The sequence below is a fragment of the Callithrix jacchus genome, chromosome 10 (assembly GCF_049354715.1).
Source record: "Callithrix jacchus isolate 240 chromosome 10, calJac240_pri, whole genome shotgun sequence".
Taxonomy (NCBI): Eukaryota; Metazoa; Chordata; class Mammalia; order Primates; family Cebidae; genus Callithrix; species Callithrix jacchus.
In genome coordinates this window covers 82557374-82573860 of record NC_133511.1, presented here as the reverse complement: position 1 = coordinate 82573860, position 16487 = coordinate 82557374, and the positions used below count along the sequence as shown (strand labels likewise).

At 36.6% G+C, this 16487-nt stretch overlaps 1 protein-coding gene across 39 annotated transcripts in view; it reads left to right on the top strand.

Annotated features, from left to right (window-relative positions):
- SOX6 (SRY-box transcription factor 6) overlaps nt 1–16487 on the top strand; it is a 705491-nt gene that overhangs the window by 16115 nt on the left and 672889 nt on the right. The gene's annotated exons all lie outside the window — the stretch shown is intronic.

Here is a 16487-nt window from a genome sequence, read left to right as displayed (position 1 = left end):
AGAAAATGGACAAGCATGATCTTAGAGAAAGAGCTGTGTCTGAAAGCTTTTAGATCTAGGTGTTATTTCTGTTTGCCTTATGTGTTGCTGATCTTTAGGTGCCTCATATTTATAATGAAGTTTTTCCAATGGTAAAGTTGGCATTTATCATAACTTCTTTTTTATCGAGGGATAATATGAATATAAATTAATCCTCAAGGTGATGATTTGAGGTTTTTGGAAGAAATACAAATTATGATTATTATACAATGATGATCATGAAACAGCGGTTGTGGCAGAAGCAGCAGTAGCAGCAGTAAACCCTCTCTACTCCTGATAGCTTTTCCAATAGGGATGATAAATACACTTTTTAGTTTTTTGTTTTTTTAAGCTTTCTGTTTGTTAGTGTTTTTAAGAGATGGGGTCTTGCTCTGTTGTCCAGGCTGGAGTACAGTGGTACAATCATGGCTCACTGCAGCCACTCCTGGCCTCAAGCAATCCTTCTGCCTCAGTCTCCTGAGTAACTGGGACTACAGAAGTCCACCACCAGGGCTGGCTAATTTTTTTTTTTTTGGTAGAGATGCGATCTCACTCTGTTGCCCAGACTGGTTTCGAACTTCTGGCCTCAACTGTTCCTCCTGCCTTGGCCTTCCAAAGTGCTAAGATTATAGGTGGAGCCATCATGCCCACCTAATTTTGTAATCTGGAAACTCATGTTTTCTAATAACATTTAAATGCCTTTTCTCTGAGCCAGCAGGCCTTCTTATATATTTTTAGTTTGGATGCTCTCTGGTGTTTCATAACTTGTTTCTCCAAGTTAAACACACTTACTGAGTTTTGCAGCTTATATGACTGTGACATAATCACTTTCTGAAAAGAGATTCGTGGTCACATAGGCTAGAGAAGCTATGGCCCTGGTGTACAATGGCTTTAATCTATTTTCATCACCACTGCTTTGGCATTCTGGAGACTTGCATTGTTGGCAATGCTGTGAAAAAAAAATGAGGAAACCTCTACATTAAAAAAAAAAGGTTCTGAAATTGAGTAAAGGAGGGGGAAAAAGTGGTGAAAGTTATAGAAAACAGTTTAAAAACATCCTCTTAGTCTTATTAAATCAGTTATGATGCTAAAAGCATCACAATTAAGTAACATCTTCCTTTAAAATTTTCAGTTAAGTTCTTTAATTAAAGAAGCAGAAACCAAAACAAAAAGAAAATACAAATTGAAATAATATAGCAGCTGAACAAAGTTTAAATAACTTGGAACACAGCATATTAATCAACTGAGTCTCAGGAACATTTTTTACCCTTGACTCTGGAGACCTAAATACATACAAAAGGAAAATTTTATTGTTTTAAAATTTCTTAGCTGTACTCCTTTCCCACTATAATGATGCACAACAAAAGTAGATATATTGAGGTTTAAAAAAGGATTTTAACCTTGGAACGCTTAAAGGCATTTGAAGGGAAATTGTCAGCTTTTCTGATATCGGATTCTTTAAATGTTTACAGATAACAGTAAGTCCAGAGAATGTGGCCATTTGTAGTTTTTGTGTAATTTTACAGCTATGTTAATGTAGGCGCATGTACACTGAAAACTATTGATTTTTGTGTTTTAAATTGTGTGGCATTTTGTAACAGGTTTATTTTCTCTGAGATAAATATATTATTTGAGTTATATATACACACACACACACACACACACATATATACACATACATAAACAACCTGTGTTGGGTAGGACTAGTGAACTTAGAGACTCATATTCTTATGTAGGGCATGACAGGAAAGGAATGAGAAACAGCTTGACTTTTAATTATGACACCTTGGGCTGTTTTCCAAAGGATTCATAATTAGCTTTGACTTAGTTGTGAAGTTTTGTGTTTGATTTCTTTGTTATATCTACCTTGAAAGCTCATCAATGTTATCAGGAGCTATGTAAATAGAGTATATAAAATATACCCCTTTATATTGTACATGAATTTTTTTCTTTTTAAATTCTGAATTTATTTGTATAAAACAATACTGTTTTAGTTGTTAAGAGATTGGGCTTTTGAATCAGCACACCCAGGATCAAATTTTGTTCTACCATTTACAATTTATTTATCCTCTCTGAATCTATTTCCTTAAGTGTTAAATGAGAATATTAATGTCTTCTTCCTAGGATATTGTGAGAATTGAGAAGATGATGTGCATAAAACACTTAGTACCTTGTTTGGTTCATAATAAGTGCTCGGTTGTTATTTTTCTATGAAAGTCTGATTACAGTACAAAAATATCACTTTATGCCCTTTGCATTCATTTTCATATTAAAAGAGAATGGTATAATTAAATACTTGGGAAGAAGTTTCTAATGTATATGTAACATTCTGATTTTTTTTTTCCTAAAGGTGGATTTTGACTTCTTCAACGTTCTTTCCATCCTTTAAATAAGCAGGGATACTTACTGATTATAAAGGTGATCAAGGCCAAAAATACAGTCTAGAAATTATGGTTTTGGTGTCTTTACTTTTACACTGTGTTCAAAGCTGACCATCATCATCTATGACACTCAAAATCCATCCCTGTTTATAAAGAGTATTCCATTACTCATTTGTCATGGATCACCCTGAGTAAAGAAGGATGTTGGGAAGATGGTGGGCACTCCGCTATTTTTATAACTGACCGCTCTTTGCCACTTGTTCTTATCAGCCCTATTTAATGTGCTATTAAACTTATCCTTTGAAATTTTAGTTTTATCATATTTTTCCTTTTTGGGTATTCAAATGATTTTTTTCAAATTGGTGAGGTAATCTTTATAGAGAGATATAGAAATATCTATATGTGCTTTAAGCTTATCTTTTATTTCTTTAACCTATTTATTTGCTTGCTGATAACTCCAGTATCTATAATTTCACTACCGAGAGCCATAGCTGGTCTCTGCTTTTTCTTAAGGTTCTTACTCAAGGGACCTTATTTTCTCTTATGCTTAGCTGTTTTGTTTTGTTTTTATTTCAATGAGCTGATCATGTTCCTTGGAATATTATTTGCAGGGATTCTCTGAGGCCTAGAATGAAGGAGAACTCTTGCAGAGAGGATTTCCATTAGCCTTGCCACATTCTTCTGCATTTTCTTAGCACTACTTTCACATCTTTGGGCCATTACTCTTCTTCCTTTTTGATTGGTACATATGCTAGTTTCTGCAATTTAAATGCCAGTAAAATAGGACATTTGTATCAATGTTTTTACATTTTATGAGGCTATGCTTATATAGATACTAATTTTGCTTATTTAACAAGTTTATATCTGAGATAATTTAAAAGACAGAAATATAGTTTTGTTAAATTTAGTAAGAGAGGTATTAAATTATATGGTCATTCTAACTTGTCCCAAATGAGCTTTCTATTTAATATACGTATTTAAGCAATATGTATATTGCTAGTGCATCTTAAAAGTAAATATCTTTGATAATTAAAAAAAATGTTTTTTTCAGTGTTATCACATAGTAACCTATAGCTGGTATCTTCCCTGCTTGATTGCAGTGAATGTAGGAAACATTTTCAGTACCTGAAGTCAAAGAGGCATAACTTAGTATATTCATGGAGAGAAAATAGAGTTCTTAGGTATTCTAGATAGCCTAAGTGCAGCAGGAGAATATTGTTGGTAAGGGTGAGTCTGGAAGAATTCCTCTGGCAAGACAATTTTAAGGTTTGTTTGGGAGAACTTCTGACAGAACAGTGGTTGCCACATTTTGGATAGAGCACACTCTTAAGAAAACGCTCATGAGCCCTAATAACATGTACATATGTATCTCAAAATTTAAACATGTACTATTTTGCTAATACATTGCTATAAACATGTTCATAGGTAGGTATTGAATAAAAGAAAGCTATATAAATGAAATAATATTTTAAAACAAATTGTGGTCCCCCAAATCCTATAATCGAATATACTTTGTTATTTTTAAAAGTTTTGGTATAATACTGTTGGGTGGCAATTTAAAGATTTGATTTTAAGTTCATTTTACTTTGGTACGTGGCTTTAATGCTGCCACAGCTGAAAATGATATTTCAGAGAGAAAAATAGATGCAAATGGGAGAAGAAAGTCATTGACTGCATAAATTGATTACATACAAATGCATATAAAGAATTTTGTTAAAATTCGAATACTAGCCTCTGTCTTCCCTGATGTGTTGTTTTTGTCAGTGACGTTGAAGGTATAGCATTTTTATGTTTTTTAATATATGGACTCAAAACCCATTGAAACTTTTGAAACATCACTAAATAGGTTAGAATATTCTGTTACCAATTTTTAAATCAAAGATAGATGAAAATTTTTGTAGGTGATAGCATAGAATTTTTGGTAACAAATATCATACTATGATGGAGTCATTTCCAAAATATGTTTTCAAAATATTCTTTCATAACATAAATCCGTTTGGAAAAGCATTTACCTTCTCATTTGATAAAATATCACCTTCGTCTTGAAAAACAGATTAAGTTAATTTGTTTGCTCTTATGTTTGTATGTATATACCTAATTATCTTTCTGAAGTCTGTCTATCTGTCCATTCATTTATCTAGTCTATGTGTTTGGTAACATACACGCATAGCTTCTTGTCATCACATAAACGTTTAGCACATTTGGCACATTAGTTTTTTTTTTTTAAACCTTATTCTCAGGTTTGGGAAACTGCCATAAGATAAGCAATGGAACTATTTGATGGTGCAAACAATTCTCATGTTTATGCCCTTTCTCACTTCAAAGCATTGTAAAGATTTTACTACAGTTTATAGGCATCTTTAAAATTAATTTTTGTGTCTACATAGGTGTATATATTTATGATACATGGATATTTTGATATAGGCATACATTGCATAATAATCTTATCAGGGTAAATGAGGTATCTATCACCTCAATAATTTTTTCTTTCTTTGTATTACAAACAGTCCAATTATACTTTAGTTATTTTAAAATATACGATTAATTATTGTTGACTGTATCACGCTGTTGTGCTATCAAATACTAGATCTATCTATATTTTTGTACCATTAAACATATCTACTTGCCCACCTCCCTGACTACCCTTCCCAGCCTCTGGTAACAATCATTCCACTCTTTGTCTCCACGAGTTCAATTGCTTTAATTTTTTTTAGCTCCTACATGTAAATGGTAACATATGAAGTTTGTCTTTTGTGCCTGGCTTATTTCACTGAATATTATGACCTCCAGTTCCATTCGTGTTGTTGCAAATGACAGGATCTCATTCTTTTTTTGGCTAAATAGTACTCCTTGTGTATATGTGCCACATTTTCTTTATTCATTTATCTTATAAGCCTATTTTTAAAATAATTCCACTATCATGTAGCACTTGGCTTCAATATTTGCTACAATTGCTTGATTGTGAAAGATGTAGTTAGTGAAGTCCATGGTACTAACTCTGTAATCTTATCCCTTTAGTTCAGTATACAAATGTATAGAAAGAATTTTGTTAAATTCTTAGTTTTCCTTAAAAATTTCTTTTTCATAAAAAAAAGGAATTTATTGAGATAGAATCTTTCCTAGTACATATTTAAGTGGCTCACTAAAAATCAGCCCTTTGCCTATCAAATATAAACTGAGGCATGTTGAGAAATATGTACATTCATTCCTCTGAAAAGCAAGCATCCTATGTGACATTTCTTTTTGCACATTTTTAGCCAGGTTTTCTATGTGTCTTTCAACATTTGGGCACTACCTACTATACAACCCCAGAAGACATAATTCACACTGCATTGTAGGTAAGTGGTGACTCCAGAGTTGTGCATTGCACAGTGCTGATTTTTAGTTAAGGGAATGTATTTAAGTTTGTTGTTGTATTATTTTTTGTGAATTATTTTAACTTTTTTATAGCAGCAGAAAGAACAAGTGCTCTTCTGATAGCATGTAACTTTTAATCTTCTATAAAAAGAACTTAAGAAGACGTTTCAAAACATTTAAGTTTGGTGAAATTTTGCAAAATACTGTTTGAGCATTGAGTATGATTTTAAACATTGTTGGAAAAATTGCAGCAATATACATTTATATTGATGTGCTTAGTTTTTAAATGTCTTACTGATTGTAAAGGGTTCATATTATTTAATATCTGAAAGTACAATAGGGCAAAATATACTGTAAATAATACTAGATATAAATCTCTATCTCAAATTGTCTTCTTGATGATTAAACAAATTTTGGCTTTTTTTTTGGTCAGATATGTATGGATCATCATTGTTTCTATCCTGTAATATGCCTGCTATTGAGCTACTACTGGTAGTATAAATGTCAGCTTGGTCATGGTCTTGTTTATCATTAAGGCTTATATTATTTATTTATTTATTTTTATTTATTTATTCTTTTGAGACAGAGTCTCACTCTGTCGTCTAGGCTGCAGTGCAGTGGTGTGATCTCGGCTCACTGCAACCTCTGCCTCCTGGGCCCAAGCAACCCTTCTGCCTCATCCTCCTGAGTCGCTGGGACTATAAGCATGTGCCACCATGCCGGTTAGTTTTTGTATTTTTAGTAGAGATGGAATTTTGCCATGCTGGCCTGCCTGGTCTCAAATCCCTGATCTCAGGTGATCCACCTACCTCGGCCTCCCAAAGTGCTACGATTACAGGTGTGAGTCACCGTGCCCAGCTAAGGCCTACATTATTAATATTATCCTTAAGCTATAGTTTATTTGGAAGGATCATTTTAAACCACTTGGGCATTCATTCAGGGTTAATTTAGTCAAAAACTAGATTGTACAATTTAGTTTTATCTACAATAATACTCTACAATTATTTGTTCAAATCTACAATAATTTATCTACAATTATTCTCTTTACCCATGATACTTCTGATATTGGATGTTGCACATTAAGACATACAGACTCAATCTGCCAATCTGTATTTAAATCTAGGTAAGGATTAGTTTTTCTTACATTTAAAATAAATAAATATACCCCAGTATATTTGCATAGTATACTTTTAGGACATGTGTATGCACTTTGGAGACTACTGAAATAGATAAAACTGGGAAAGAGAGGTGAGAGCATGATGAGTCAAGGAGTCTCTAGATGATACTCTTCTGGTACATAGTCCCTCTGAAGAATGTAGCAATTACTGAAAACCTAGAACAGGAAGTGGGACTACAGGCTGACTGGTATTGAGGTTTAGAAAGCAGGAGTATGGTATATATATATTTTTTGGTGGGGGAGGTGGGAATTTTTTTTGGTTTCACTCTGTCACCAAGGCTGGAGTGCAGTGGTACGATCGTAGCTCACTCAGCCTCAAACTTCTGGGTTCAAGTGATCCTCCTGTCTCAGCCTCCAAAAAGTGCTGGGATGATAGGCCATCATGCTGTGCTAATTTTTTAATTTTCAAAAAAGAGACAGTGTGTTGTTATGATGCTTGAACTCCTGATCTCAAGTAATCCTCCTGCTTTAGCCTCCCAAAATCCTGGGAATATAGGCATAAGCCATGGTGGCTGGCCTAGTGTGGCATTTTTACTATGAGAGAGGAAGCAGATTTAACTTTAAAGCAGATTTATGCTTTAAGGCAAAGCAGTTTGAGTCATTTTGTTGGTGTGAGCAGGTCATCAAAGTTCCATAGTTAAGTGTATTTATCATGTTCAGGAGAGGGGGACAAGTGGAAGATTACTGCTCTACTGAATGTCTGGTATTCTTTATTGTTTCTGTACCCACCCTCCTTGGGTTTAGGTAAAATCAGAGCAGAAGTTGAGAAAGGACAGTAAGGAAGCAGTTAGAGATGGTGTAGGCCAACATTATTTTCAGCACTCTCTTCTCCGTTTTTCTTCTTTTCTCTAACTCATTGGTGTAATTCCTGGGCAATTTGATATAGTATCAAAAATCCAGTTTGGGAGTTTCAGCTCTACCAATAAACTTTGGGTGACTTTGGCTAAGTCATTTATCTCTAGGAATTAGTTCTTTCATTGGTGATTGGGAAGTTTGATGATCTCCAAAGGGATTTAAGCTCTGATACCCTGTTGATATCCATCTGAGATCGTGTTCTGTGCTGCCCCTTTATATAGAACTTCCAAGCACCATGTCCACTGTGCCATCTAAAGTGACAAATGCTAGGAATCTAATTTAATACATGAATTCATGCCAGTAGACTCATGAGCAAAAATGATACAATATTTCTAGCTGCCTCCCTTCATTTTTCCATACAGCTTTTCATAGAGTGTATTTCCATAGTGTGCTCCTGGAGAGTGCTCTTACTTCCTAACCTAAAGTGTCTAATGAGAACTTTAGGAAGGAAGGAAGTATTAGCATCTGAAGGGTTGTGCCTGTGAAGGAGATTGGGCTGGATGAAATAGGCAGGGTATTGGGACACGGCCATCAATTCATTGCATGTGTTTGGCTGGGCTGGCAGCAGTGGCCAGTGCCAGGTTTTTTGAGTATGGTTTCTGTCACCAGCAGAGTTGGCTGTCTTTGAAGTCTGTTAGTTAACCTCTTCCGGAATCTTAGAGTACAACTAGCACTCAAAAGAAGGAGGATGAAGGAATCTCTAGGAATAAAAAACACCCCTGTTTTTATTAACAACTTAGTTCTCCTCTTATACCAGTATTTTGAAGCAATTAATAAATTAACAGATTTCTGCTTTTCTCACTTTCTTTTCAGTATCCATTTATTTTTATGGATGGAGATAATATTGATTAATGAACTGGATGCATATTGCCAAATATATATTGAGCAGTTTTCACATATAGATGTATTTCTGGATGCTTTCATAAGATGGTGATAATAATAGTACCTATATAATAATTTTTGAGAGGTTTTATTAAGCTAATACACTTGGAAGAGTGCTTGATATGTTATAAGAACTCATTATACATTAGTGATTATTATTTTATTATTTAATCTACACAACAGCTCTGGGAGGTAGATGTCATTATTTTAGTTTTATAGAAAAGGAACTTAAGGCTTAGAAAGGAAAAATGACATGCCTGAGTTTACATAGCCATTACATGGCAGAACCATAATCTAAATCTAGCTATCCTGCCTTGAAGTTCTATGGCATTTCTGCCATATAAATGCAGCTCCCTGTAACATGCAAGTTAAGCTAAGAGATTTTCCCCAGATAATCTACAGGCCAGATAATAAGGAGCTCAGATAATGGGGATAATCAAGAACCAAACATATTATTATGTGGTGTTGAATTTCAGCAGGTGTGGTTATGAAGGTAGTCCTTGCTTTGCATGGTATGGTGTTAACTGAAAGTCTTGTACATCATAACCCTGTTTTCACTTTGTATAGCTCTGATTCCAACTTTACACAATTGTCATGTCATGGTTTGATCCTAGTTATGACAAAATCATGCAAAGTGAGGATATGGCTGCAATATGCACTAATTTCAGTTATGGTATAATGCAAAGCAGGGACTGTCCCTACTTCCATGAATTTCACATTCACATACAGAAATTCTCAAATTACCTTTCCTTTGGACTAGTTAGATAATTCATTTCTATTTTGTGACCCATTATCTTTTTTTTTGGACAATCTCTCACTCTCTCACCTAGGTTGAGTGCAGTGGTACGATCACAGCTCACTGCATTCTTGAGCTCCTGGGCTCAAGGGATCCTATTACCTCATCCTCTGGAGTGGCTAGGACTGTAGGTGAACACCACTATGTCCAGCTAATTAAAAAAAATTATTTGTAGAGACAAGGGTCTCACTGTCTTACCCAGGATATCTTTTTTCTTCTAAGACTCTGCTCCTGCTGAGGGAGAGTACTGTGTTGCATAAGTAAGTTCTTGAAAGTCACTGATGTTGGCTCTTGGCTTATAGACACACCATCTCTGATATTTATTGTATCCAGTAGTAGATCTCTCTCAGTACTTAGAAACACTCATTTTCTTTTCTTTTCTACCTTTAATTTCTCCCCACCTTTTATTTCCTCTAAACTTTTTTCTGAATTGATGTTATTTTCTTCCTGTTTTAGCAATGTACAGGGAGGCCACTGAGGCCAGTTATCTCTCAGTTAGTATTTTATTATATGAAAAGTGATTTATTGCAGTGGACAGTGAGCAGCCATTAAGCAAGAACGGGGCCTTTTAAAATTTCTTTTTAGATATAGATGCTTAAATTCTTTTTAAGCACTTAGTAATCATTTCAGCCTGGAGGTTATTGCATAGATTTCAGTTTTAGAGCAAGGTAATATTGAAAAGACTGAAGCTTTGAATGTTTCCTTGTCCCCAAAGTTTAAAATTTTCTCAGCTGGACACAGTGGCTCACGTCTGCAATCCCAGGACTTTGAGAGGCTGAGACAGGCTGATTGCTTAAGCCCAGAAGTTCAAGACCAGCCTGGGAAACATGTCAAAACCCTGTCTCTACAACAAATACTAAAATTAGCCAGGTGTGGTGCCATGTGCCTGTAGTTCCAACAACTCCAGAGGTTGAGGTGGGAGGATTGCTTGAGACTGGATGGTCCCGGCTTTTGGTGTTTTGGTCATGAAGTCCTTGCCTACGCCTATGTCCTGAATGGTTTTGCCGAGGTTTTCTTCTAGGGTTTTTATGGTGTTAGGTCTTATGTTTAAGTCTTTAATCCATCTGGAGTTAATTTTAGTGTAAGGTGTCAGGAAGGGGTCCAGTTTCTGCTTTCTGCACATGGCTAGCCAGTTTTTCCAACACCATTTATAAAACAGGGACTCCTTTCCCCATTGCTTGTTTTTGTCAGGTTCGTTTAAGATCAGATGGTTGTAGATGTGTTGTGTTGCCTTCGAGGCCTCTTTATTGTTCCATTGGTCTATATCTCTGTTTTGGTATCAGTACCATGCTCTTTTGATTACTGTAGCCTTGTAGTATAGTTTGAAGTCTGGTAGTGTGATGCCTCCTGCTTTGTTCTTTTTGCTTAGAATTGACTTGGCTATGTGGGCTCTCTTTTGGTTCCATATGAAGTTTAAGGTGGTTTTTTCCAGTTTTGTGAAGAAGGTCACTGGTAACTTGATGGGGATAGCATTGAATCTGTAAATTACTTTGGGCAGTATGGCCATTTTCTTTTTTTTTATTGCATTTTAGGTTTTGGGGTACATGTGCAGAACATGCAAGACATTTGCATAGGTACACACATGGCAGTGTGTTTTGCTGCCTTCCTCCCCTTCACCCACATTTGGCATTTATCCCCAGGCTATCCCTCCCCAGCTCCCCCCCCGCTGTCCCTCCCCTCTTTCCCCCAATAGACCCCAGTGTGCAGTACTCCCTTCCCTGTGTCCATGTGTTCTCATTTTTCATCACCCACCTATGAGTGAGAATATACGGTGTTTCATTTTCTGTTCTTGTGTCAGTTCGCTGAGGATGATGTTCTCCAGATTCATCCATGTCCCTACAAAGGACACGAACTCATCATTCTTGATTGCTGCATAATATTCCATGGTGTATATGTGCCACATTTTCCCAATCCAGTCTATCATCGATGGGCATTTGGGTTGGTTCCAGGTCTTTGCTAATGTAAAGAGTGCTGCAATGAACACTCGTGTGCATGTGTCCTTATAGTAGAACGATTTATAGTCCTTTGGATATATACCCAGTAATGGGATTGCTGGGTCAATTGGAATTTCTATTTCTAAGGCCTTGAGGAATCGCCACACTGTCTTCCACAATGGTTAAACTAGTTTACACTCCCACCAACAGTGTAAAAGTGTTCCTATTTCTCCACATCCTCTCCAGCATCTGTTGTCTCCAGATTTTTTAATGATCGCCATTCTAACTGGCGTGAGATGGTATCTCAGTGTGGTTTTGATTTGCATCTCTCTAATGACCAGTGATGATGAGCATTTTTTCATATGTTTGTTGGACTCATGTATGTCTTCTTTTGTAAAGTGTCTGTTCATATCCTTTGCCCATTTTTGAATGGGCTTGTTTGTTTTTTTCCTGTAAATCTGTTTGAGTTCTTTGTAAATTCTGGATATCAGCCCTTTGTCAGATCGGTAGACTGCAAAAATTTTTTCCCATTCTGTTGGTTGCCGATTCACTCTAGTGACTGTTTCTTTTGCTGTGCAGAAGCTGTGGAGTTTGATTAGGTCCCATTTGTCTATTTTGGCTTTTGTTGCCAATGCTTTTGGTGTTTTGTTCATGAAGTCGTTGCCTACTCCTATGTCCTGAATGGTTTTGCCTAGATTTTCTTCTAGGGTTTTTATGGTGCCAGTCTTATGTTTAAGTCTTTCATCCATCTGGAGTTCATTTTATTGTAAGGTGTCAGGAAGGGGTCCAGTTTCTGCTTTCTGCACATGGCTAGCCAGTTTTCCCAACACCGTTTATTAAACAGGGAATCCTTTCCCCATTGCTTGTTTTTGTCAGGTTTATCAAAGATTGTATGGTTGTAGATATGTTGTGTTGCCTCCGATGCCTCTGTTTTGTTCCATTGTTCTATATCTCTGTTTTGGTACCAGTACCATACTGTTTTGATTACTGTAGTATAGTTTGAAATCCAGTAGTGTGATTCCCCCCGCTGTGTTCTTTTTGCTTAGAATTGACTTGGCTATGTGGGCTCTATTTTGGTTCCATATGAAGTTCATGGTGGGTTTTTCCAGTTCTGTGAAGAAAGTCAATGGTAGCTTGATGGGGATAGCGTTGATTCTGTAAATTACTTTGGGCAGTATAGCCATTTTTACGATATTAATTCTTCCTAACCATGAACATGGAATGTTTCTCCATCTGTTTGTGTCCTCTCTGATATCATTGAGCAATGTTTTGTAGTTTTCCTTGAAGAGGTCCCTTACATTCCTTGTGAGTTGTATTCCAAGGTATTTTATTCTTTTTGTAGCAATTGTGAATGGCAGTTCGTTCTTGATTTGGCTCTTTTTAAGTCTGTTATTGGTGTAGTGGAATGCTTGTGATTTTTGCACATGGATTTTATATCCTGAGACTTTGCTGAAGTTGCTTATCAGTTTCAGGAGTTTTTGGGCTGAGGTGATGGGGTCTTCTAGGTATACTATCATGTCGTCTGCAAATAGTGACAATTTGGCTTCCACCTTTTCTATTTGAATATCCTTTATTTCTTTTTCTTGCCTTATTGCTCTGGCTAGAACTCCCAGTACTATATTGAATAGGAGTGGTGAAAGAGGGCATCCTCGTCTAGTGCCGGATTTCAAAGGGAATGCTTCCAGTTTTTGCCCATTCAGTATGATATTGGCTGTTGGTTTGTCATAAATAGCTTTTATTACTTTGAGATACGTTCCACCAATACCGAGTTTATTGAGGGTTTTTAGCATAAAGGGCTGTTGTATTTTGTCAAATGCCTTCTCTGCATCAATTGAGATAATCATATGGTTTTTGTTTTGGGTTCTGTTTATGTGGTGAATTACATTTATAGACTTGCATATGTTCAACCAGCCTTGCATCCTCAGGATGAATCCTACTTGATCATGACGGGTAAGTTTTTTGATGTGCTGTTGCAATCGGCTTGCCAGTATTTTATTGAAGATTTTTGCATCTATGTTCATCATGGATATTGGCCTGAAGTTTTCTTTTCTTGTTGGGTCTCTGCTGGGTTTTGGTAACAGGATGATGTTGGTCTAATAAAATGATTTGGTAAGGATTCCCTCTTTTTGGATTATTTGGAATAGTTTCAGAAGGAATGGTACCAGCTCCTCTTTGTGTGTATGGTAGAATTCTACTGTGAACCCATCTGGACCTGGACTTTTTTTGTGTGGTAGGTTCTTAATTGCTCTCTCGACTTCAGACCTTGTTATTGGTCTATTCATAGTTTCGGCTTCCTCCTGGTTTAGGCTTGGGAGGACACAGGAGTCCAGGAATTTATCCATTTCTTCCAGGTTTACTATTTTATGTGCATAGGGTTGTTTGTAATATTCTCTGATGATGGTTTGAATTTCTGTGGAATCTGTGGTGATTTCCCCTTTATTGTTTTTTATTGCATCTATTTGGTTGTTCTCTCTCTTCTTTTTTATCAGGCTGGATAGTGGTCTATTTTGTAGATCTTTTCAAAAAAACAGCTCTTGGATTTATTGATTTTTTGAAGAGTTTTTCGTGTCTCTATCTACTTCAGTTCTGCTCTGATCTTAGTTATTTCTTGTCTTCTGCTAGGTTTTGAGTTTTTTTGATCTTGCTCCTCTTTCTCCATTCTTCTCATCTGGGCACTTATTGCTATATATTTTCCTCTAGAGACTGCTTTAAATGTGTCCCAGAGATTCTGGTATGTTGTGTCTTCATTCTCGTTGGTTTTGAAGAACTTCTTTATTTCTGCCTTCATTTCATTGTTTATCCAGTCAACATTCAAGAGCCAGTTTCCATGAAGCTGTGCAGTTCTGAGTTAGTTTCTGAATTCTGAGTTCTAACTTGATTGCACTATGGTCTGAGAGACTGTTTGTTATGATTTCAGTTGTTTTGCATTTGCTGAGGAGTGCTTTACTTCCAATTATGTGGTCAATTTTAGAGTAGGTGTGATGTGGTGCTGAGAAGAATGTATATTCTGTGGATTTGGGGTGGAGAGTTCTGTAAATGTCTATCAGGTTTGCTTGCTCCATGTCTGAGTTCAAGCCCTGGATATCCTTGTTGATTTTCTGTCTGGTTGATCTGTCTAATATTGACAGTGGAGTGTTAAAGTCTCCCACTATTATTGTGTGGGAGTCTAAGTCTCTTTGTAAGTCATTAAGAACTTGCCTTATGTATCTGGGTGCTCCTGTATTGGGTCCATATATGTTTACGATCATTAGCTCTTCTTGTTGTATCAATCCTTTTACCATTATGTAATGGCCTTTTTTTGTCTCTTTTGATCTTTGTTGTTTTAAAGTCTATTTTATCAGAGACAAGAATTGCAACTCCTGCTTTATTTTGCTCTCCATTTGCTTGGTAAAACTTCCTGCATCCCTTTATTTTGAGCCTTTGTGTATCCTTGCATGTGAGATGGGTTTCCTGGATACAGCACACTGATGGGTTTTGGTTTTTTATCCAATTTGCCAGTCTGTGTCTTTTGATTGGTGAATTTAGTCCATTTACATTTAGGGTTAATATTGTTATGTGTGAATTTGCTACTGCCATTTTGATGCTAGCTGGCTGTTTTGCCCATTAGTTGTTGTAGATTCTTCATTATGTTGATGCTCTTTAGCATTTAGTGTGATTTTGGAATGGCTGGTACTGGTTGTTCCTTTCTATGTGTAGTGCCTCTTTCAGGAGCTCTTGTAAAGCAGGCCTGGTGGTGACAAAATCTTTGAGTGCTTGCTTGTTCGCAAAGGATTTTATTTGTCCTTCACTTCTGAAGCTCAGTTTGGCTGGATATGCAATTCTGGGTTGAAAGTTCTTTTTTTTTAAGGATGTTGAATATTGGCCCCCACTCTCTTCTGGCCTGTTGTGTTTCTGCCGAGAGATCTGCTGTGAGTCTGATGGGCTTCCATTTGTGGGTGACCCGACCTTTCTCTCTGGCTGCTCTTAGTATTTTCTCCTTCATTTCAACCCTGGTGAATCTGATGATTATGTGCCTTGGGGTTGTTCTTCTTGTGGAGTATCTTTGTGGTGTTCTCTGTATTTCCTGGATTTGAGTGTTGGCCTGCTTTGCTAGGTTGGGGAAATTTTCCTGGATAATATCCTGAAGAGTATTTTCCAGCTTGAATTCATTCTCTTTGTTCCCTTCTGGTACACCTATGAAACGTAGGTTAGGTCTCTTCACATAGTCCCACATTTCTTGGAGACTTTCTTCATTCCTTTTTGTGCTTTTTTTTCTAATCTTGGTTTCTCATTTAATTTCATTGAGTTGATCTTCAACTTCTGATATTTCTTCTGCTTGGTCAATTCGGCTGTTGAAACTTGTGCATGCTTCACAAAGTTCTCGTGTTGTGTTTTTCAGCTCCTTCAATTCATTCATATTCCTCTCTTAGTTATCCATTCTTGTTATCATTTCCTCGAATCTTTTTTCAAATCTGTATTCAAGGTTCTTAGTTTCTTTGCATTCATTTAAAACATGTTCTTTTAGCTCACAGAAGTTTCTCATTACCCACCTTCTGAAGTCTGATTCCGTCATTTTGTCACAGTCATTCTCCGTCCAGCTTTGTTCCCTTTCTGGTGAGGAGTTTTGGTCCTTTGTAGGAGGTGAGGTATTCTCGTTTTGAGTGTTTTCCTTTTTTTTTTGCACTGGTTTCTTTCCATCTTTGTGGATTTATCTACCTGTCGTCTGAGTAGTTGCTGACTTTTCAATTAGGTCTCTGAGTGTACGCCCAGATTTTTGATGCTGAAGTATTTCTGTTACTTAGTTTTACTTTTAACAGTCTATCCCCTCTGCTGTATGACTACTGAGGTCCACCCCAGCCCTGCTTGTCTGGGGTACACCTGTAGCAGCTGCAGAACAGTGAGGGATGCTACCAGCTTCTTCTTCTGCTATCTTTGTCCCAGAATGATGTCCACCTAATGTCAGTCTGATCAGTCCTTTTTGAGGTGACTCTGGATATACAGGGGTCAGGGAGCTGCTTGAGGAGATGGTCTGTACTTTATAGGAGCTCAAGTGCTGAGCTGTGAGCTCCGTTGTTCATTCAGGGCTGTTAGGCTGCTATATTTATGTC